This window comes from Amblyomma mixtum, chromosome 4 (genome assembly GCF_055824585.1).
Source record: "Amblyomma mixtum isolate Tamu chromosome 4, ASM5582458v1, whole genome shotgun sequence".
NCBI classification, from domain to species: domain Eukaryota; kingdom Metazoa; phylum Arthropoda; class Arachnida; order Ixodida; family Ixodidae; genus Amblyomma; species Amblyomma mixtum.
Genome location: NC_143015.1, coordinates 24,292,049 through 24,314,973, shown reverse-complemented (window position 1 = coordinate 24,314,973; position 22,925 = coordinate 24,292,049).

The window sequence follows — 22,925 nt, the reverse complement described above, 5'->3', positions numbered from 1 at the left end:
CTCTCGCCTCTCGAGTCTACTGAGATGTAGCTCTTGTTTATTCGCTGTCCTGTCAATTCCCAAAATGTAATTGTCTGATATGTATGAGACGACGGGCATACAGAGCGCGTGTTGGGTATCGCCTTGTGGAGATCAGTATTGCATTTTTTGACAGCAATAAATAGCTCACCATAAAGGCACAGCTGTAGCGCTTAGCTCTTTCGCACTTCTTTTTGGTGTGTAGGAACCTTAGCCAAGATGATGTATATTGGTAAAAATACTCAACTTGTATTTCATTCCCATGTAGAACTATTCTATTCGAATTCAATTCGACTTGTGGCTCCGTTATTAGTTTTCGATTCGAAGGCGAAACTACACTTCGAATTTGATTCGTAATTGTTTCCGAAATAGTGCAGTTCACATATATATGGCTTCAATTATTGCTCGCATTTCCTCTTTTATTTAATGTTTTGTTTACGCTTACTTTGAATATTGGGGCGCAGGGCCTGCTACTTTTCAAGGCGTCTTTCGCAATATGCGCTGCCAGGTAACCGGGGTGCGCTATGATTTGTAGCGAATGCTCATGCCCAGGCACCTTCTCAGTGAGGCATCTGCTTTTTGTACCACGTGTGTGTGCACTGGAGTCGTGTAAAGTTAGCAGCGACGATGACCCCTATAATTTCTGGAAAACCGGCGCGTTAGTGCACACTGATACATTGTATACGACATTTAGCACAATTCAGGGGCTGTTGTCACCAATGTGAGGTATTGCTATGTTTTGCATATATCCGACCCCCTATATAGATGTATATATCCGACCCCCTATAGCGGTTTCTTTGGGATTAGAAGTCGGTTCGCTTTCGATGCAGGCCAACTTCAGTTTTGTATCTAGCACGCCCTTTAAGAGAATACATCGCAGCTGCCGCAGGCGGCCCCATCGTTTCCTGCGATTTTTATTTTTATTTTTGCTTTTCATAAAATAGTATAGTGCTATTGGCTTGCAGCCTGGGTGCCTTATTTTATTTTCAAAACTAAGTGTTGATTTGCACACAAGCATAGAGGACATGCAAGCATGTTTCGTAATACTGCGTGATAAGTGTATGCAAGGAATGTTGAAGGCTGCACAATTAGTACTAAGCTATGCGATCTGCGTTGGACAGCTCTTAAAGGTTCCATAAAGATGCCCCCGAATAGCGACGAACGAGAACCAAAAACATCATCATCATCAGTGCGTCTACGCTCACTGCAGGGCAGAAGCCTGTCCCATGTCTCTCCAATTAACCGTATCTTTTGCCAGTTGCGGCTACCGTATCCCCGCAAACTTCTTAATCTCATCCGCCTCCCTAACTTTCTGCAGCCCCCTGCTACGTTTGCCTTCCCTTGGAATCCATTTCGTTACCCTTAAGGACCAGCGGTTATCTTGACTTCACATTACATACCCTGCCCAAGCCCACTTCTTCCTCTTGATTTTGACTAGGATGTCATTAACCCGCGTTTTTTCTCTCACCCACTCTGCCTGTTTCCGATCTCTTAACGTTACACCTATCATTTTTCTTCCCATAGCTCGCTGCGTCATCCTTAGCTTAAGCTGAACTCTCTTTGTTAGCCTCCGCATTTCTGCCCCATAGGTGAGTACCGGTAAGATACAGCTGTTGTACACTTTTCTCTTGAGGGATATTGGTAAAGTGCCATTCATGATATGAGAGAACGTGCCATATGCGCTCCACCCAAACCAACTAAACGAAAACCAAAAATGCTGGAATCTAAAATACGTAGGGCCTTTACCTTCTTTTGACCATCAACGCGATTAGTAGTCGAATGTGATCTTCTAAATTGATTCCAACTAGGTATTTCGGACCCAAGCGCGGGATCCTACGTTTATCATCAGCCTAAACTGACGAAGCAACACCACTGAGATGTTCAGTCTTCTGTGTCGCTATAGAGGCCGCTTTTCTCCGTCCTCAGCTGATGAATTCCGACGGTATTGCGGGACGAAAAACAAACAAGCATAATATAAAGTAATACCCAATACCTCTTCGCCGAAGCTCCAACTCTAAATTAGTGGTGTCAGTTGCTCTTGCAAAAAGAAAACCGGCACACTAAGGTTATGCGTTTATCACGGTAGACTGAGCAACATTACAAAGAAGGTGAAGCACCAGTCACGGATTGATTACACCACTCGACTATGCTACGCCGTATAGTTCTCATCGACATTCTTCAAGAATCATTATCAGGAAATCGAAGTTTGTGAACGCGATTCGGAAGACACTCTTTTCATCACGCCGTACTCTTTCTAGTTTAGTTTTATGATATTGTTGCGGGAAAGAATATATTTACAAATATTTACAAATAGCAAAGAACAGCTGCGAGCGGCACCGAGAACACAGTCCGAACTTCGTTGTCGTCTTCTACTCTCCCCACTCGTGCCATCGCTCTTTGTCGTCGTCGTCTACCCGCTTCAGGACCCCCGGCTGCTGAAACGCCGTCTCGGTGTTAGGGCGGCGACGTATGAGCGTCGTGATAAGGTTTAAGGCGACAGACGTGGATGATGTCGGTGGTGGCGCCAGAGGACGATGGCGAGGTTTCAAGGGGAGCAATTTCATAGTTCACGTCGGTAACACGGCGCACGACACGGTAAGGGCTACGGTAGTGCGAAAGGAGCTTCTCGGAGAGACCGACGCTGCGAGAGGGCGTCCAGAGAAGGACGAGTGATCCTGGGGTATATTCGACGGCCTGGTGACGGCGGTCGTAGGCTGACTTTTGGGAAAGTTGAGAGGCTTGGAGCCTACTACGTGCTATTTGGCGCGCCAGCGTGGCCTGGGAGATGGCATCCCGAGCGTAAGCAGTGGTGGGGACTGAAGAAGGCGGCATTAGTGTGTCCAAAGGCAAGGTGGGATGCCTACCAAACAAAAGGTAGAAAGGAGAATAGCCTGTTCTGTCATGAAGGGAAGAGTTATATGCAAATGTCACATAAGGCAAGGCTGCATCCCAATCTCGGTGGTCTGGCGATACGTACATCGCTAATATGTCAGTGAGCGTGCGGTTGAACCTTTCCGTAAGCCCATTGGTTTGTGGGTGGTAAGCTGTCGCGAGTTGGTGCTGCGTGTCACACGAACGAAGAATGTCGTGAACTACTTTGGATAGAAAATAACGACCGCGGTCGGTGAGCAGTTGACGAGGGGCGCCGTGGTGAAGGATGACGTCTTGCAGAAGAAAATTGGCGACATCGGTAGCGCAGCTGGACGGCAAAGCACGCGTGATGGCGTACCGAGTCGTATAATCAGTTGCGACAGCGATCCACTTGTTGCCGGAGAGGGACGTCGGCAAAGGGCCAAGAAGGTCGAGGCCAACACGGAGAAAATGATCCGGAGGTATGTCGATGGGTTGCAGAAGACCGGCAGGCAAAGTGGAGGGCCTTTTCCGACGTTGACACAGGTCGCAAGCGGCCACGTAACGCTTGACGGAACGATAGAGACCAGGCCAAAAGAAGCGATGCCGCACCCGAGCGTACGTGCGGGACACGCCAAGGTGACCGACTGTCGGCAGATCGTGCAGTTCTTCAAGGACAGAAGAGCGTAGACGTTGGGGTATCACGAGCAGGACCGGAGGGCCATCGGAGCGTAGGTTTCGGCGATACAAAATGCCGTTCTGGAGCACATAAAGGTTCAGAGAAGGAGATCGGTTTGCAGAACGGATGCCATCAAAGATAGGTCGTAAAGATGAGTCGTGGCGCTGTTCGTTGGCAATATCGGCAAGATCAGAGATAGCTAAGAGGCAGGGCAGCGTCTCAGCGTCCTCTAGGTCAGGTGGTTCCACAGGGTATCGGGATAAACAGTCAGCGTCCTGGTGATGGCGCCCTGACTTGTACACGACGGAGTATGAGTATTCTTGGAGGCGCAAAGCCCAGCGACCAAGGCGACCGGTGGGATCTTTTAGTGAAGACAGCCAACAGAGAGCGTGGTGATCAGTGACAACAGCGAATGAACGGCCGAACATGTAGGGTCTGAATTTAGCTACTGCCCAGACAAGGGCAAGACACTCGCGCTCAGAAATGGTGTAATTTTGCTCTGCGGCTGAAAGTAGGCGGCTGGCATAAGCGATGACTCGATCTTGACCCTGTTGACGATGGGCTAGCACGGCGCCGATGCCATATCCGGAGGCGTCGGTGCGAACCTCTGTGGGAGACAACGGGTCAAAATGTGCTAAGATGGGCGGAGTGGTCAGCAAATGGACGAGGGATGAAAATGAGTTCTCTTGAGCAGGGCCCCAGGTAAAGGGGGTGTCGTTCTTCAGAAGATCGGTGAGGACACGAGCGATGCCGGCGAAATCTTTGATAAAACGGCGAAAATACGAGCACAAGCCGACAAAGCGGCGCACATCTTTCGACGACCTTGGAGGAGGAAAGTCCTTCACAGCTTGAATTTTGATGGGATCTGGGCGTACACCAGACGCGTCAACGAGGTGTCCGAGGATAGTGAGTTGGCGAAGACCGAACTTGCATTTCGATGAGTTCAGCTGAAGTCCAGCGTTACGAAACACTGTCAGAATATTGGAGAGGCGCTCCAGGTGCGTGGCAAAAGTAGGCGAGAAAACCACAACATCGTCTAGGTAACAGAGGCAAGTGGACCATTCAAAGCCGCGAAGAAGGAAGTCCATCATTCGTTCGAAGGCAGCCGGGACGTTACAGAGGCCGAACGGCATGACTTTAAACTGGTATAAGCCATTAGGCGTCACGAAGGCGGTCTTCTCGCGGTCCTTTTCATCAAGGGCAATTTGCCAGTACCCCGATCGAAGATCAATTGAAGAGAAATGTTTGGCGCCGTGGAGGCAATCTAATGCATCATCGATCCTTGAGAGTGGATATATGTCTTTTTTTGTGATGCGGTTGAGGTGCCGATAATCAACGCAGAAGCGCCAGCTGCCGTCCTTCTTTTTCACCAGGACGACTGGTGAAGCCCAAGGACTTGACGAGGGCTCGATGATGTCTTTTGCGAGCATCTTGTCCACCTCCTGATTTATGACAGTGCGCTCGGCGCTGGACACTCGGTACGGACGTCTGCGGAGAGGAGCGGAATCACCGGTGTTTATGTGATGCGTCACCACAGAGGTCCGAGCCAAAACACGGCTATCAAAGTCGAAGATGTCGCGGAAAGATGATAAGAGGTACCTAAGATCGCGAGCTTGCATCGGCGGTAGGTCAGAAGCGATCATGTCGGCGTAGTCGTCCGGTGGGTTCTCTGTTGATGGGGCCGCAGGCAACCAGCATTGCTGAGTGGAAGGTAAGCAGCTGTCCACCACTGATATCACGCATTCGGCAGCAGGGCACAGCGTGGCGAGTGAGATGCCTTGCGGGAGCGGTTGGATGGATGAACCAAAGTTCAGGACCGGAAGGTACGCTCGGTTGGCCGACATTGTAAATACAGTGTGTGGAAGCGCAATGCTGCGCGTCAGGGCGACGTCAAGTTCCGGAGTGACTACGTAGTGACCATCAGGTACAGGGGGAACAGATGAGAAAGAAATGTAAGTTGCGGCTTGAGGCGGTAGACGGACAAAGTCGACAGCACAAAGACGGTGTATAGCTGGGGACGGCGACTCAGCAGAAAGAGGAAGGTCAAGCTGAACAACATTAGTGGCGCAGTCAATGAGGGCTGAATGCTCAGACAGGAAGTCGAGGCCAAGAATGACGTCATGAGGGCACTGGTCCAGAACAGAGAACAGAACGGATGTATGGCGGCCGGATATGGTCACACGGGCTGTGCATAGTCCAACAACAGGAGGCGTTCCGCAGTCGGCAACGCGGAGAACGGCTTTGGGCGCAGGGGTCAGTACTTTTCGGAGGGGGCGTTGGAGGGTTAAACTCATGACGGATACGTGCGCGCCTGTATCGATCAGGGCTCTCACAGGCACTCCATCGACATGAATGGCGAGCAAATTATGGTGGGCGCGAAGGGCTAATCGAGGATTTTGGGACTGGGGCTGTACTGCAGCATCACCTCCCGACACTGCAGCGTCTAGTTTTCCGCTTGCAAGCGTCCATAGGGGCCAGGAGAGGAGCGACGGCGTTGGGGCGAACGAGACTGTCGACGCAGGGGGGACGGGGAGCGGCTGGAGCGGGGAATCTGACCGTCGACTGTAGCACTGTGCTGGGCTGGAGGGGGCATGTAGTGGCTGGGCTGTTCGTCGTCGCGGTGGGAGCTGAGAGGACGGTATGTCTACAAAACCACCAACGAGGCAGTAGGTGATGACCTTATGATGCAGAATATTGAAGAAGAATAAAATACGTTTAACACACAATATATGACTACAAACATGGATAATAGCTGAGTAGAAAAATATACATCAACAAGAACATACATTAACAAGAATTACATTTTAGAGCTTGACACCAGTTTTACAGAAAACAGTATTGACGAAGTATCGATTATATCTTCAAAGAAAATTTACACATATTGTTTTAGAAATACAATTATGTGGCATACAAAAAAATAAAAGACATTAAGGCTAAGCAAGTAATAGCATGAACAAACTATCCATCAAATAGTTAACAGGTAATATATCTAGGAAAAGGCAGCACATAATACACAGAATCTCGAAACCTACATTATACAATTATAGCTAAAATTAGTACACTTGTGCACATCTGGTATAATTTGTAAAGAAAGGTACAGCTATGCGGACAGGAATTGATCAAGTAACTGTTTTAGTGTTGGCTTAGTTATGTGTTTGTATTTATTTAGGATGACTGGAAGATTATGCTGAAGTGTTTGCACTTTATAATTTGTGCGGAAACGAGGTATGAACCATAGATCAGTGTTCCGTGTATGAGTGTTTTTATTGAGTTATAAAGAGGCTAATGACTTAAGGAAATGCCTGAAAGAATCCATTGCTAAATGAAATGATCGCAGGACTCGAAACTCGTAAGCACGTTTGATGCTAATTATATTGTAGGACTGAAAATATTCTGCTGTTGACGACAGGAAGTCTATATTAGTGATGTTACGAATATTTTTTTTTCTCGGGTACGTATATCCTCTGGACATTTCTTTGGGATGTAGTCAACCAAACTAAATTGCAATAGTTAGTGTAGGAGGCAAACAAGGCGTTGTAGACTTGTAGTTTTATTTTTGTTGGTAGAAAAGAACGGCAACGTGATAATGCCCCTGTAACGGTTGAAAGCTTTTTGCAGAGGTTATCTATGTGAGAGTCCCACACAAGATGAGAACTCAATGTTATGACAAGTATCTTGATTTCTTCAACAATCTCAATAATTTGGCCTTCGCAGCGGATGTCTTGCTCAATTTTAACTAACTTATTTCTAGCGCGAAACATAACTGCTTTGGTTTTTGAGGGGTTGATTTTCAGCTTATTTGATCGTGACCAAAAGATTAATTTTTCAAGAATGTTATTATCCTTTGATATAAGAGTATTAACATCACTGCCTGACAGCAAAATACTGCTGGCATCTGCGTACACGATAAATTTAGCCCCCCCCGTCAATATGGGGAATATCGTTTATATAGATGATGAAAAGTAATGGGCCCAAGATGCTACCTTGTGGTACACCAGTTAATATTGGTAGAGGTGAAGATTTATGATTGCCAAGGTGAACACACTGAGTCCTATTTTTTAAGTATGACCGAAGTAATTCAAGAGATTTGCCACGAATGCCATAATGTGTGAGCTTAAATAAATATTAAAATGTTGTGATCAAGAGAATCGAAACCCTTACTGTAGTCAATAAAGAGACCAAGTGTAAAGAGTTTTTGATCAATATTTTGCAACACAAATTCTTTAATGGATAGAAGTGCAGATTCGGTTGATCGTCCCCTTCGAAATCCAAACTGGTTATCTGAGAGCAAGTTACGCGTGTCCAAAAACTTGGTTAATCGTACAGATATCATTTTTTCCAAACCCTTTGAAAAAACAGGTATTACAGATATTGGTCTGTGGTTTCTCGCATCATTTTTATCCCCGCTTTTATATATGATGGATACCCTAGACCTCTTCATGGCAGTAGGAAATACACCTTTTTCTATAACAAGGTTGAATATGTATGCGAGTACCGGGACGATATGCTGCAAAACGTGTTTTACGGGCGTAATCTGTAAGTTATCTATATCCAGGGCTTTGCTGTTCTTTAGATTCATAAATGTGGTGTAAATTTCATGTTCAGTTATTAAATGGAGAGCAAAACTCTCTACAGGGCTATGGTCGGTAGGCTGAACAGCAGGAAGGCAGCTGTCTTCTGCGGCACCATCGACAAACACTTTATTGAAATGATCAGCCAGTTCTTTACCAATAAGCTCGCGGTTATTGTGTACTATTCTGTCAGGAATAACATGTTTATTTTGGCGACCTAAAACATTATTTATCACCTTCCATGCAACTTGTGGTTTTTTGCTAACGATATCAAAGAACAGGTGTTCATAATACGCAGTTTTTGCGCGCCTAAGTTCTTTATTTACTCTATTTCTATAAGACTTAAATTCTGTTAACGTTGCCAGGAACCGAGTTCTTAAGAAAGCATGGAAAAGTTTATTCTTTTTAATCATCCCGAGGAGGTATGGTGTGATCCATGGTTTCCTAACTCTTTTCGATGGCTTGAATGTTCTAAAAGGGAAGTGCATTGTGTATAGTTTTACAAAAAGTTCCATGAATTTTAAATATGCTTCATTTACATCAGTAATTGTATATATAACTGACCAGTCCTGCGCACCAATATCTCTTTCGAAAGAAAGGAGAGCCTCTACAGATAGGGACTGAACTGTAACTATGTCTCGTCTGTAGGTTCTCTGCCCAAATCGGTTACAGTAGAACATAAAGATTGGACAGTGATCACTAATATCAAACGCAATTGTTCCGGCATGAGAAATGGTGTTTTAAATATTTGTAATAAAAAGGTGAAGAGAAGTGGAAGAAGAAACTGTCACTCTTGTGGGCGATGTAATTATGTTAATAAAGCCAGTTGAATAAACAGTGTTGTTAAAGTCTTGTGCATTCGAGCTATCACTGCAAACGTCTGTGTGGAAATCACCGCCACAAATCAGCGTAAAATTGCCATCGGAAACAAACTGCAAAAAGTTTTCAAAAAAATTCATGAACTCCCTAAAATTGCCCTGTGGAGGGCGGTAAACAACAGCTGTTAGTTCAATGTTCTGCTTTAAAGTTAGGATTTCATAGTCTGGGGTAATAATACAATATTCAGAGAAGTTCGTAATCCCGAGTAGGTTCAACATAAATTGCAACACCGCCCCCTTTGCGGTTAGTACGATTCATGACAAAACTCTTATAATTGTCAAAATGAAGTATGTCGCCCTCATCATAATACCATGTCTCGGTCAACATTATTATGTTATATGAAAAAGAAAACTGACTTAGGAGATAAGATATGTTATCATGCTTTCCGGGTGCGGAGCGTGCATTAATGTGCAGAGCTGAAGTATACGATGCAGAGGGAGAGGGAACTGCTTGAGGTAAAACAAAATTGTGATATTCCATTGTCAATTTTTTGTTTTGTTAGGGTGATTGGCTATGAGGTGCTGCTGAAAATATCTTAGCAAGATCGTCTTCTTGGGCAATGGGTACAATCTCAGAACCATCGGACATCCTTGCAAGGATTTTTCCGATTTGTGTCCACGCTGACTTCCATTTGTGTTCCTTCTTACGCTTTATTGCCATACTTAGAAGCTTCTTCAGACTGGGGCATAAGTGCTCATTCACATATATCGGATTGTCATTATCCAGTCCAATGTCGCGGTTGGTGAAGCGAGCTTTCTTTCCTTTCTTTAGTGTGATGTCACGTTTCACTCTAGGCTTAAATTGTACAATTATGTTTGTTTTGTCACTGTTTCGGATCGGAACCCGATGGCAAACCTCGATATCGTCTGCAGAGATTGGTTCTTTGATGACATCATCAATTTTTGATACAATGGCAGTGATGTTTTCATCTTCTGTTTTTGAAACACCCTGGATCTCAATGTCGTCGTCTACCCGCTTCAATATTTTTACTTTGCTTCGCCAGAAGGGACTTTCCAGCGGTGACAAGCATAGTACTGGCCAAAGTGGCAATCTATGGCCTCCACGTAGATAACGCCCAAACGCTCTCTTAAAACTCGGACTACCCCCAAAGAAGCTTTGAAGACAGCTTGACGTAGTCGTCCTCGGGGCTAACTCCGAAGCTTGGTAAGAGCGAGCCTCTTCGATGAATACATAAGATCAAATTTCGACCAAATTCGAAAACTTTATCGCAGTTCCGCTCAGCCGGCGGAAGAAAAATCTGTCCAGATATCTGAATGTGCGCCACTTTTAAGTGTTCGTTGAGAATTCTCTCGAATTTCCGAGCCCCTTAAGCAGGTGAAAAACTGTGTCCCCAAATGGGACCCGGCGTCAAATGAAACCTTAAAAATTGTCGACGCCGTCTGTAATTACCACCTGTGCTCAACCGTATGCCGAGCAGCACAGATAACTGGCCCAATATTGGAAATGGCTGGTGTCACCCTGGTCCTTTGTAAGGCCAGCCTGTGCCAATACATTGCAATATTGGGCCGACTAGCTGTGCTGCTGGGCGCGCCCAAGCTAACCTCCGCACCAAGGTAAGCGAGCAGTGTTCGTAACGGTGTCGCAAGGCCTCAGAAGAATAAGACAGCATAAAATTTCACAGCTGACGCGAGACACTTTTTGGAATACCTTTGCTACTTGCAAGCATAACCTCGGCAAGAACGAAATTTCGTGTTTTCCAGTGGGGCGTTTGTTAAGTTTCGAGGGTTTTGCGTTGCGTTTGGTAATTGCCGAAGACGTTCTTGATATCATCCTCTTCACAATGCTTCAAGTGTATCAGTCCATAGAAGACCAAGACTAAACGGCGTAGCCAGGGGTTTAATTCCAACATACACCACTGTCCAGCAAGTTAGAGGCGTCAGCGCCAATTCCTATTCTAGCGGCTGGAAGAAAGCCAACTGGAGCGTGGTATCGTCCTCATGACAACGGTATCTAGCAGAAGAAAACTCCATCCCGGAGCTTTAATCGTACCACGGCTAACGAAAAAAGAGCAGCCCTCAGACAGTTCGGCCACCGCCGCAGCATTATGACGCCACGTGTGAGCGCAGAAATTATTCAGTTTTAAGCATCAGTTCTCTTCCAGTCGCCAGGTGCGTTGAAGTAGTTGAATACCGAAACTAATCGCAGTTTATTTTTATTTATTCAATACTGCCAGCCTCCATTTGGTGGCCAAGGCCGAAGCGGTACAAGGATACATCGTACATCGGGACAAAACAAAGCAAGTAAAAATGCGAATAAAGAAGCAAAAGCTAACACACAGGGTTTTATAGAAAGACAAACAGCAAGGTTAAATGCACTCGGTTACCTAAAACTGCAAAAGAAAGCAAACAAAAGAGCATGAATGAATACACTGCGCTTAAAATGACGATATGACAGCAGATAAAAAAGACTCCTGATCTGTTTTCTGGTGCAGCCAACATGCTCACTGAGGCTATACACCAGTAATGGGGCTGCACATAATGCCATTTCGTCGACGCTGACTGTATCGCTTTACAAACATGCTTTTTCTAGGTAGTATATCTGTTCAGAGAGGTGTTTGCCCTCTTCTTCTTCATTCTAAGTAAGCCATTCGGCCTCCTTCGCTCCTTCGCATGCGACTGCACCTGCGCGCCGCTGCCGCCCTACGCAGTATTTCGTATCTTCAGTGCGCTTGTAAGTGCTTTAATTTTCTGGCCCCATCAGCCACCTCTTCTACAGTTAACTGTATCAGCACGAAAGCCTAGTGTCTAGCAAGTAGCACGTTGAAGGCGCTGCATGAGCCGGAGGGAATATGGCGTTTGACGTCATAGTGATGTCCGAGCGCTCCAAGGTTTCGGGATACGGTGCCTACTTTCAGCACTACGGCGCTTAACTGGAGCACAACTCAGCACATCTAACTTTTTTCTTTATTAGGAATACATTCGTAAAGTGAGTTTGAGCCTCACTTCCATCGTCAGTTCCGGCATTCGCCTCGCTTAAGTAGATGGCAAAAAAAAAGAAAAAAAATGTAGTTCATGTTTTTCAGCTCGAAGAGAAGATACTCAAATTTCCCTCCAACAGAACGAAGGTGACCAGGAACGTCCGAATACAAATCTTTACGGTCGCTCTATTGTAAACCGCGTCGTTTCATCGGCCTCAGCGGAAACCGGTACTTTCCTAAAAGCAATGCATCTTTAGGGTGAAGAAACGCTGCGCAGGACAAGTTACAAATGTGCACCCTCATTCTGACCCCTGTTTGTTCCCACTACGAAGTAGCAAGGGCTTTGGCAAGAACGCAACGGTTGAGCTCTCAAGCGACGTCGCCTGCAATGAGCTCGCGATGACCCAGATCGACAAACTTCCCTGCCGATCACTTGGCATCCGAAAGTATCGGAGCGGCATTTGTGCATTTCCCATAATCTGCGCGTTCATTTGCAGTGCTGTAGAAAAGTCTGCTCCTGTGTTATAGTTAACAGTCCTTAAATCTTGGTGACCAAGACATTTCCATCGCTGCGTTGCGATAATGGGGCTACGACGCGGTTGTATAGTTGGTTTGTGCTGCCGGCTTTTGTAGGACTGTTTGAGGAGATATCATCTGTCGCATACCGGTGTATCATAGCCCCGGGATGTGGTTTTGCGCTTTCCCTTTGTGAGCACATTTTGTTTAGTGTATTGTTTTACAAGCGCAAGAATTACAGCATTTAGGCTTGCCTGCATTAGGATATTTAAAACGAATTTTCATTGTCTTTCTTGAACGCCAGCTGCAGGGTCCTAATGAAGGGTAACACTTTCTCGGCAACAGCCTCAAGATGCTCACATTCTGCTTCGGATTGGAAGGAATAAGATAAATATTCATGTCGTCGGAAGATCTTTTTTTTTCTATGCGCAAAGACTGCGCCAAGGCTACTCTTCAACGACGAAACCTGCAGCGAAGCAGCCGTGAGTCAGTGGGGTCACGTATTTTATTGTGGGCAGTAAGGCATAACTACTGCTCACACGGCTAACACAAAAAGACCAAAACGAATACAATACGCATCCTGTGCATGTCGTACCAACGTTCCACATGTTACTACTGAGCAGCTGCGCCAGTGATAGGTGCGCAGTTTTGTTATCCTGGGATAAAGGAAAGCAACAAAGGAGGCAATGACACCGAAAGAAAGAAGGGCTTCCAGAGTAGTGCGCATGATGCAGCGAAAAAAAAAGCGTGGACGCATGCTGCTCTCTAAATCACAGCGCGTCATATGTTTCGGGGAAAAAAAAGGAATGAAAACATGTCTGTAGCTAACATATAAAGCAAGTGAGTGTTCCTGCAATTTACCGAGTGGTTTTTTACCTCAGTCCTTTAACTATTCGACCACGAACCGCTGCGGGTGAAATGACCTGGGTGCGGTTGTCACGGGTAGCGACGGCAGCTTTTGTCTTCTGTTTCCGCCTGCACTCGACCCATGCTTCCCTGGACTACAACCCAAAACTCGGTAAATACCAGGACGATGGTCAGGTGAGGCGTAGCAGAAACTTTTCCTCTAATCTGTGAGAAATTACAATTTCCTGTACTTTGATTGACAGTGGAGACAAAGTACGTTTAGCGAGAAATCTATTGCAAGAGATCTGAGGGCGCAGAAGACAGACGCCCACCAGGCTGACGCAGAAATTGGAATAACTTTGGAGCAAGGGCTTATTCTCCGGACAGTTGTAAAGCATTGCTGTTGCTCAGCAGAGCACGCTCAAAGTTTTACTCACCCAGGGCAAAAGAGAACGAGGCAAAAGAGTCCTCAATTGCGTCGTGGTTAAGAAATTCGCTCACATTTCAATCCGCCAGCAATTATTGCCTCCGTTGTTATGTCGACTTATATCTACGTTACATTTGCCGAAGAAGTTGAATCTTTAAAATACATAAAAGCTGCTACCCTGTGTTGAGGAAGGCCTCTAGAGAGAATAAGGCGTAATATAACGCTGGAAAAGTTTTAAAAAAACTTGAAAGATACGTATCCTCCACCGGAGGTGAAGTCACCCGCGATCTTCTGAGCCACGATTAATTAATCGATGTTTGGTTGAAATCCTCTGTGCCCACAATTATTCCTCTAAGAACTCGCAAAAGTGTGAAGCTCATTTAGCGAAGCTCTTTAACTGCGTCGACTCTTAGGAGCCATTCGAAGTACTCGCTTATTTTTATTCGCGAGCTGCTTTGGGAGCGTCCTGGAAAGTTATCCGTCTGGCGCATGAGGTGTGTAATTTATGATCATAATGATGACTGGTGAAGCTAACCCTAAAAGTATGAATGACTCAAAATATGGAACATGGGCTTGCTTAGTTGGCGGAAATAAATGGCGTTAAAATAAAAATCAAGCGTTTTTATCAAATTTACCTGCAATCGCTTTAACTTGGTTTACTGAGCATAGCTGGCACCGTTTCATGGGGTACTTTTCTCCGTTAGTGCAAAGCTAGGTTGCCCTTGTCAGTAGGTGTAATGATATTCCAAACGCTTTCTTCGGTGATTGACTTCAGGAATTCACGGATAAAAGCAAGCGTCTGTACAAGAGCACCAAAAAACATCTACGCTCGTTTCTGTTAGGGACCTGGAAATTATCTGAAATTTTATTGCGCTGTGTCGTGTACCATCAACTGAGCTCGTATATCAGTGACCTTTAACACGGATAAAAATAGCCGTGTTATGTCCCGAAGGGTGATGCATTCTAATCGCTTGAGTAGCCCTACTTCATAACTTGACTCTTACTTTCTACCCTCAGAGGACGCGTCCAAGAGATTTCACTGATTTTCACATTTCAATCACGATAGCAGCTTATAGACAACTTTATATAGTTTCTTTCGATTAACACTACACACAGCGATATTCATTGCTCCTAGGCAGATTAAATGACACGAAAATTTCCGGGGGCTAAAAGATACGCCGAAGCGATAGGCTCCACATAAGCGTTAGTCACTTAGGTTTCTCTACAGCTCATTCATATCTCGAATCCACACAGTTAGAATATAACTGTTTATTAAAGGGCAACAGTACCATTCTCAATGGACTTGGCATTTTTAATTTCAAGCATCTTGCTACGGAGAAACTGTGCCTTCGAACGTGGATAACAGGCTCACATTGTTACAGGGTCACAAAGTGAGCCGGAGGTTGTAAATGTGTGGTTCCTGCCATTTCTATCAAATGCGATAATGCGAAATGCGATCATAGTATGCGACACTACAAATCTTCGGTAGCAGAACTGATTGTAAACTCCGTTTTCACATTGATCGCCTTCCCCTTGCGAGTTTGAATAAGCGAGTTTGAGCTGAGTTTGCGAGTTTGAGCTGCTGAATAAGCTTTTTCGGTAGGTGGAACCTAGTTGGTGGGAGGTGTATTTATGCCTTTGGGGTCCTGTAGGAGCACTAACTTCGAAGGCGTTTCGGAGGTGCTACTATCGGAACCTGGAGGGTGCTTCGGAGTCAGTACCTCCCGGACATGCAGAGTGCTTCGGAATAGGTACCTTCCGGACTTGTAATATGCGCGGAAGGTGCCCTCATCGTCTCCGATCCGCTGAAGGGTGATAGAGGGCTTATAAGCGGACTTTACAGACAAAGACGCGCAGACCATGGGTTTCTCGCCGAAAGAGAACTGTACAGCTGATGAGAGCAGCTCGCGTACAGCCAATCTTCAGTAAGTAGCCAACATGCGTTATGCCTGTTTGCTCTAGCACCTCTGAGTCGGTGGCGTACTGTAATGTTCGAGATTACCGGAGCCGGTTACTTGTCTGCAAGATGGAACACGACATTTCGTGGACCTTCTTATTCTAAGAGTGTGGTGTCCATAAGCCGACCCCGATGACTCGGGTACAAAACAGCACACTGCTCAAACTAATGACGCAGAACGACATAAACAAGGGAGAACCGCGCCTTGAACATCATCAGCAGCAGCCGGACTACGCTCTCTACAGGGCCAAGGCCTCTCCCATCTCTCTGCAATTAATCATGTCCTTTGTAAGGTGCAGGTACCTCATCCCCGCAAACATCTTAATTTCAACCGCACACATAATATTCTGGCACTCCCTGCAACGCTTGCCTACTCTTGGATTCAACTCCGTTGCCCTTAAGCACCAGCGATGGTATTGTCTTCGCAATAGATGCCCTGCCCAAGCCCACTTCGTCCTCTTGATTTCGGCTCTTCGTACTATTGATGTCATTAACCTGCGTTTTTTCCCTCACCCACTCTGCTCACTTCCGGTCTCTTAGTGTTACACCTATCATTTTTCCTTCCATAGCTCGCTGCGTTGTCCTTAATTTCAGGCGAACCTTTTTTGTTACATTTCATGTTTCTGTCCTATGGCGCTGTCGGCGACATAGGGCGCAGAGCAGCGCCCTCAAATGGAACCCAGAGAAGAAATATTAGTTATAGCTTAGTCAAAAGTTTAGGCGAAGCCTGTCATTGGTGGAATATATCCCGTGGAGGCGGCCGTTGCTTATAGCGCTGACGCTGCATGCATTATCACTGCTGCACGGCCTTCCTAGCACAAACCTCGCACGAGATGCCAGCTCCGTAGTCCGCTTCCTTCGCTTTGTTTCTGGCGCCGCTTTCGCTGCTGCGCGGCTTTTTTTGCCTACGGCAGCTCGGCGGCGGCGACACTCTCTGCAAGCCTCCATTATTCTGGCTTTCAGTTATTTGCTGTTTCCTTCAAGCTTTAGATTCAAGCCTCTTTTTTACTCATTAAGAGTATAGCCCACTTTAGGCAAAGAAGCCGTGATGTTGTGTGGTGTTGATCTCTACTGCCCTGAGATCCCAGAAGGTGCCTAACCAGGAGCACCCTCGGGTGGGTGCACCGACGGGCAACATCTCCGAATTCTACGGACCCCAATTAAGCGAAGGCCCGGGATGGGCGCCGGGCAACGGCTCAGTCTAAAAGAATATGTAATACAAGAGACAATGAGTACTACCGCCTCCGGTTTTTGCGTTTAACGTGCGTTTTTGGAAGGACTGACAAAGTCTTTCTGCATTATCTCCACGGAAGCTCATCTTTATTAATGTGAAAGCATACCTAGCCCCATTAGGCCAAATCCCGTCGGCGACAGGCGTTGCTGTTGAGACCGAGGTGGTTTCCAAAAGATTTCATCATGCTTTGTGCCAACAAATAGCGCATATGTATAGGGTAACGTCTCATCACTGCCTCGCCGCTCGGGCAATCCCGCTCTGGCTGCCACTCATGGGAAGGTCAGAAGGAGAGGAGGAAAAGAGTGGAGCCCATAGTGACGTCATCTGACGGATGCTCCTCAGTCGCGGCGAATATGGGATCGCCCATGCCGAAGGTACTCTCTCGCTCTGCAGCCACTCAACTATGCTGCGCGCTTGGCATTGAAAGGTCGTTGTCGAGGCTCTACCTAGACGCCACGCCATCTGCTCCTCCCTAGAGCGCATGGCATTGCCTGAGTGACTGTGCAGCTCGAAGTTCCAAACGTATAGCGGTCCTCGTGCACTACAAACCACGCAGGTAATCGATTTCGCGGAAGGGTTTAATGAATTAATAAACAGATTCACAACAGCGCTACGGCACAAGGACAGAAGAAACACGAAAAACACAGGACGGGCGCTGGTTTAATGAAGGTTGAAGTTGATTTTATTTACTCAGCAATGAGAGGGAACATCGATAACTATGCCGCGCAGAAGCTCATGCTTGCGCATTCCCATACTTAAACAGTCTTAACCGCCAAACTCTGAAAACTTCCTTTCCTTCGAAGTCTTCCTAACCCTGGGCGAGGCCTCCTTTCTGAGACTATTCAACGAAGGAAGCCAGATTTCTCTGAAAGCGGGCCTCAACTGTCAAGCAAGGAACGCATGCTGCGCGTCTGGGTTTGAGGGTACCGTTGCAAGCATTACGCCAACGGTCTTATTGAATAAAAAAATTACTGGTCTGGCAATTTTTAAACTAATTATTGATATACAGGCACGTCGACATTTTCTTGCATTTTTGTTTAATAAACATGAAAACCCGCCAAAGACGGCCGCTAACCTTCATGCGCTCTAGCAACACTGATAAGGCGGCTTTGGAGAAGCTGTACGCAGGTAGCCCTGCGACCTTGTTTGGGGCGATCGCATCGGACTGTGGCAGTGAAAGAAACAACCATGCCTTGGAAAGCATTTTACAGAAGAGCAAGAGGTTCTCCTCAGGGAGCTCATTCGGATACACAGCACAGTCGAGTGCAAACGCACTGACGCCTTCTCGTTAACCGTCAAAGCGAAAGCGTGGGGGAGACTGCGCCCACTGCAACTGCAGGCCTTTCGTATGCCCCCGCTAACCCTAACAGTTAAAGAAGCTACGGGATAATATGAAGCAGACGAAGCAAGCCCGTGATGTGATGACTGCAGGTATGCACATTTCACTTCCTTTTTAAGAGCCACCCGTAAAAGGGCTATTTTATGTCTATGCAGGCTACATACGAGGGGGTACCCAAAAGAAACCGGACTAAATTTTTTGGTCGGCAATGCTTTTGTGGTACCGCGTTTTTCCACTAGGAACGCATAGAACGAACATTCCAGAGTCAGTAAGCCGAGTGCCGTCGTTGAAGGAGGTCAGACTAGTTTAGGCAGAGTTTTAGAGTGACGACTGTTTTGTGTGAATGTCGTTTTTGCAATGGCTGATTTTCGTGAACAGCGTGCGCCGGTGAAATTCTGATTTTTGCTCGGAAAAAGTTGAATGGAAACTCTTGAAATATTAAGAAAGACGTACAAGGACGATGCTATGGGGACAACTCAAGTGTTCCTGAATCGAATCCTGAATCAAAGCAACAATCATGCCAATGGAAACCTTCAAATTCACTTCGCCTCAAGAAAGCTCGTCAGGTGAAACCAAACCTCAAAACAATGCTGATTTGTTTTTTCGACGTGGGAGGAGTCGTCCATTGAGAATTTGTTCCGCAGGGTCAGACAGTTAGCCAGGCTTTCTACTTGGATGCTTTGAAAAGATTGGGCAACAGTGTGCGGTGGAAGCGGCCAGATTTGTGGCGGTCGGGTGATTGGTTTTTCCATCATGGCAATGCCCCTGCTCACACAGCCCTGTCTCTACGACAATTTTGGACCAAAAATGGCATGACCCCTATTCCTCAACCCTCATACTCTCCCGATCTTGCTCCGTGCTACTTTCTTTGTTTCCTAGAATGAAAAAAATAGGTGAATGGAAAGCGTTTCGCTGATGTTGCAGAGGTGAAGAAAAAACGACGGAGGCACTGTCAAGCATCACAAAAGACGAATTTAAACAATGTTTTGAAAAATGGAATGAAAGATTCGACAAGCGTATCATTGCAAGTGGGGAATACTTTGAAGGAGATTGAAGGTCTGTGCTTAAAATGTGAACAAATAAGTTCAAACGAAAATAAGTCCGGTTTCTTTTGGGTACCTCCTTGTACATTAAAGGAGGCGGCCCACTATCACCACCTATGAACGGGCGGGTGGCGCAGGTTTAAGTCTTTGTTTCTCACCTCACCGTCCGGATACCGAATCAGTTTGATAACGACCGCCCGCCCGACACTCCAAACCAAAGCGTTTCGGGCATACTAAACGGAGTGCTGCGTGACAGCGGTCTATATGACAGTGATGATTGTGCGTAAACTCACTGCGAAGTCCACTGCGCAGCACGGCAGAATGCTCGTGAAAGTTCTCCTTCACATCACCGATGGTGCACTAAAATTTATCCTGTCGAAATCGTGAACGTAGCCAGAACTGTGTAACAAGGTTTTAGCATGCATGTACACGATGAAGCAATGCGACTGGGTTGATATCTGCATGAATCCTGACTGTAGGTCTGAGTTGCTGATATATCGCATGCAGCCAATGATGGCAAGCTATATATAGACCGCTGTGCATGTTCGCATTTTGAAGTACGCCTAAAGTCCATCAGACAGAAACAGCAAATCTTTCACACATTTACTTTATTTAAAGAAATACTTTTAATTTCTAAGGAGGAAAACTTTTTTTCTTGAAGAACGATGGGACACAGTTCAAGTGATGCAGTAGCTATGCAATATATGTTGCACTGCCCGTGCGCACCACCCAGGGCAAAGGAGGATGCGGCAATAGAGGAGCCTGCAACCATGGTGCCTGGAAGTACTGTGCCTGGAAACTCGGTTTATGCAATTGATGCATCCACACACAGCAAAGCCAAAGCCAAAGCCACACAGCAGCTGAGCCAAATCGGCAAGCTGCCTTTGAGCCAAGTGTGTAACGTGCCCGTGGAGGACAAAGAAAGTTACCACAAGGAAAGGCGTAGGTGTCTTAGAGAATATCATGAGAACAAAATGAGCAACTTAAGGAAGCTGCATGATGATTAGAGGAACTAGCGCAAAGTGCTGCATAGAATGCAGCTTCGGATTTTAAGAGAAAAGGAAATGTGTAGAAACTAAAGCCGGCTGTCTTGAAAAAACAGCGGCAGGCAGCCGACCTCGAATAAGAGAATTTACAATGCATGGTCACCCAACTTAAGGGACAATAGATATTTAAGTTTAGCTGCACTTTTTCCTGCAAAAGCATCGCAAGGATGCAGAGTTACAGCCACGAGTATATTCCCTCGCATTTGGTATAATGAACCCTGAACCTTTTTCATTTTTTTTAGGAGGTGACTGGCCAGATCTTTCATTTTTTAATATTTCTGCATGTGCTGTCTTTGCTCAGGTTTTGCCAATGTTTCTTTGCACCCTATGGAAACACCACGCTTGCTCTTGCTTGCTTGCTCTTTAACGCTTGCTCTTGAATGTGTGGGAGGAAGAAGGGGCAGTGTTACAGTGAGGAGAGGTGTTTATGTGTGCGAGAGTATATGAAGGTTCAAAATGTTTCTTTTTGTTTATTCAGTGTGATTCTGCAAATATGTTCAAGTTTTAGTAATATGAAGCCACACAATATTAACCTTATGTGTGAAACAGTTCATTTGTTTTGTTTGCCTGGTGAGACTTTGTAAATGTGATCGAGTTTCAATAAATTCATCCAGTGCTTTCAACAGAGAGGCTCTATTCATTATTCTTCATAATGCAACAAAATTTTTAAACCACAGCTTCGCGCGATGTATGAGGCATTTAAGTGAGGGCAGTCAGTCAGAATGAACCCAGGCGTACTGCGTGGGTCTGAAGCAGACAGCTTTTTCAATCTTACAGTGCTGACAGTAGTTGTTTTACCTTTACATGGAGTCCACTCCATGATGTCAGTGCGCAAAGAAAAAGCACTGGCGAATAAGGCAGCTACGGGCTTGTGTGATAAGAACAGTGTCAGATTTCTCTTGCGTTGACTTGTCGCTTAAGTCGAGGTCTTCCTTATCAAGGGCTGTACATGGGACTCTCAGTGCACATGCAGTGTTGTGCAATGCTGAGCAAGCTGTTACAATCACTGCAGACCGGTCAGCGTCTGTCAGCAATTTCACTATCAAGCACGCAGTGTCTCTTCTACACGCTGAAGGTTCATTACACGTTATTCCTTGTTTTAATCTGGCTCGTGTTGTACCTGTTTAGCAGAAAGTGAGCAAAAAGTTCATCTGTTGCAATACAGTTTCAGTCATGCACAATTGCAACCCCACATTGGTTGCACCTCAATAGATGCGAAGAATCATGTGGCCTTATTTCTTACGTGCCCCGTTAGGTATTTCAGTTTCAAATGAGTCCCCACTTATGCTCTCTTTTGAGCATTCCACTAGTATTTGCCAGCACCGTATCTTGTACCTCTTTTATGCACTTGTCCGAGGATCCCTCAGTGGTGGCATCAGGAATAGCCTGGTCAGGCAGGCATAGCCCTGGTCACCAAGGAGAATGCCTGGCACAGATCCTGGTCCGTACAGCAGCATAAGTTTGCCCTTGTGCAACTATCGTGCTGTCAAGGACAGATCCAGGCTAACTAGCGACATGGTCGAAGAATTGCAGCTCTGGACCAGTGACAGCCTGTGACCACAGAAATGTGCAAATGTTTCGAACGGTCAGCTCCAATAGAAAAAAAACCGTCTCATAACTTTTGTACCATCACGATATACTCTATGTTCACTTACTAAAGTTATGAAGTTGGCTCTCTTAATGCGTATTGCGTGCTGGTGGCCGTAGAATGTGGTTTAGGATGGGCTGCTTATTCTTGGTTTCACCTAGAGCGCGCTGATGGACACGGAGGAGCGAAGACGACAGACAAGCGATTTTTACGAAATGCCCGTACCCTACGAAGCTGTTACTGGCACAGCCCAAATGGATGAACAATTTTTATGTCTGAGCACGCTCACTCCTGCGGAAGCACTCTAGACAGTATTGTCATTACAAGCATTCCGGTGGAGACAGAAAATTTATAAAAGTAGGTTCCAAAGCCTGCTTTTTGAAAGTAAATAAAAACATGACACGAAACAAACGCGCGGGCTCATTCAGCGAATGCGTTCGAGGCCCTACACACGAAACACCCTTTACGGAGACGCACGGGGCTCGCAGGTGATACAAGACTCCGGAGCAAATGCAAGGAAAGAAATCTATAACAAGTGACGAAATCAATTATGCATACTTGCGTAGTCCACGTTCAAATGGTTTCGAGTCGAGACGCAAACGAACGTTCTTCAGCGACCATGGGTAGTCGTTGTAAATTTTTAATCTAAATTAGAGAATGAGCATCTTCGCATATCTGGGCTTGTAGGCAGAACCGACGTGACAGAGAAGCAGCACTTCCACGGGAGGGATCTCTAGTGTTATCTCATTATGCTTTAAAGGTAGGCTAAGCTGATGTGATGGTTAAAGAAGACTGCCCGAGTCTGCGATGCCATGCGCCATGCGAACCGCAAGCCATTGAAGGGACCTATTAAAGCTATTGTACCATTTTCTTAGTGCGGAGCGTATGTGTCCCTTAAAGTTTGTTTTTTTTAATTGCGCTATATACTCGCTTTTCTTTTGCGTTCGTTGGGGAGACGAAGGCAGCCTCTCATGAGCCAAGCAGTCTCTAGCTA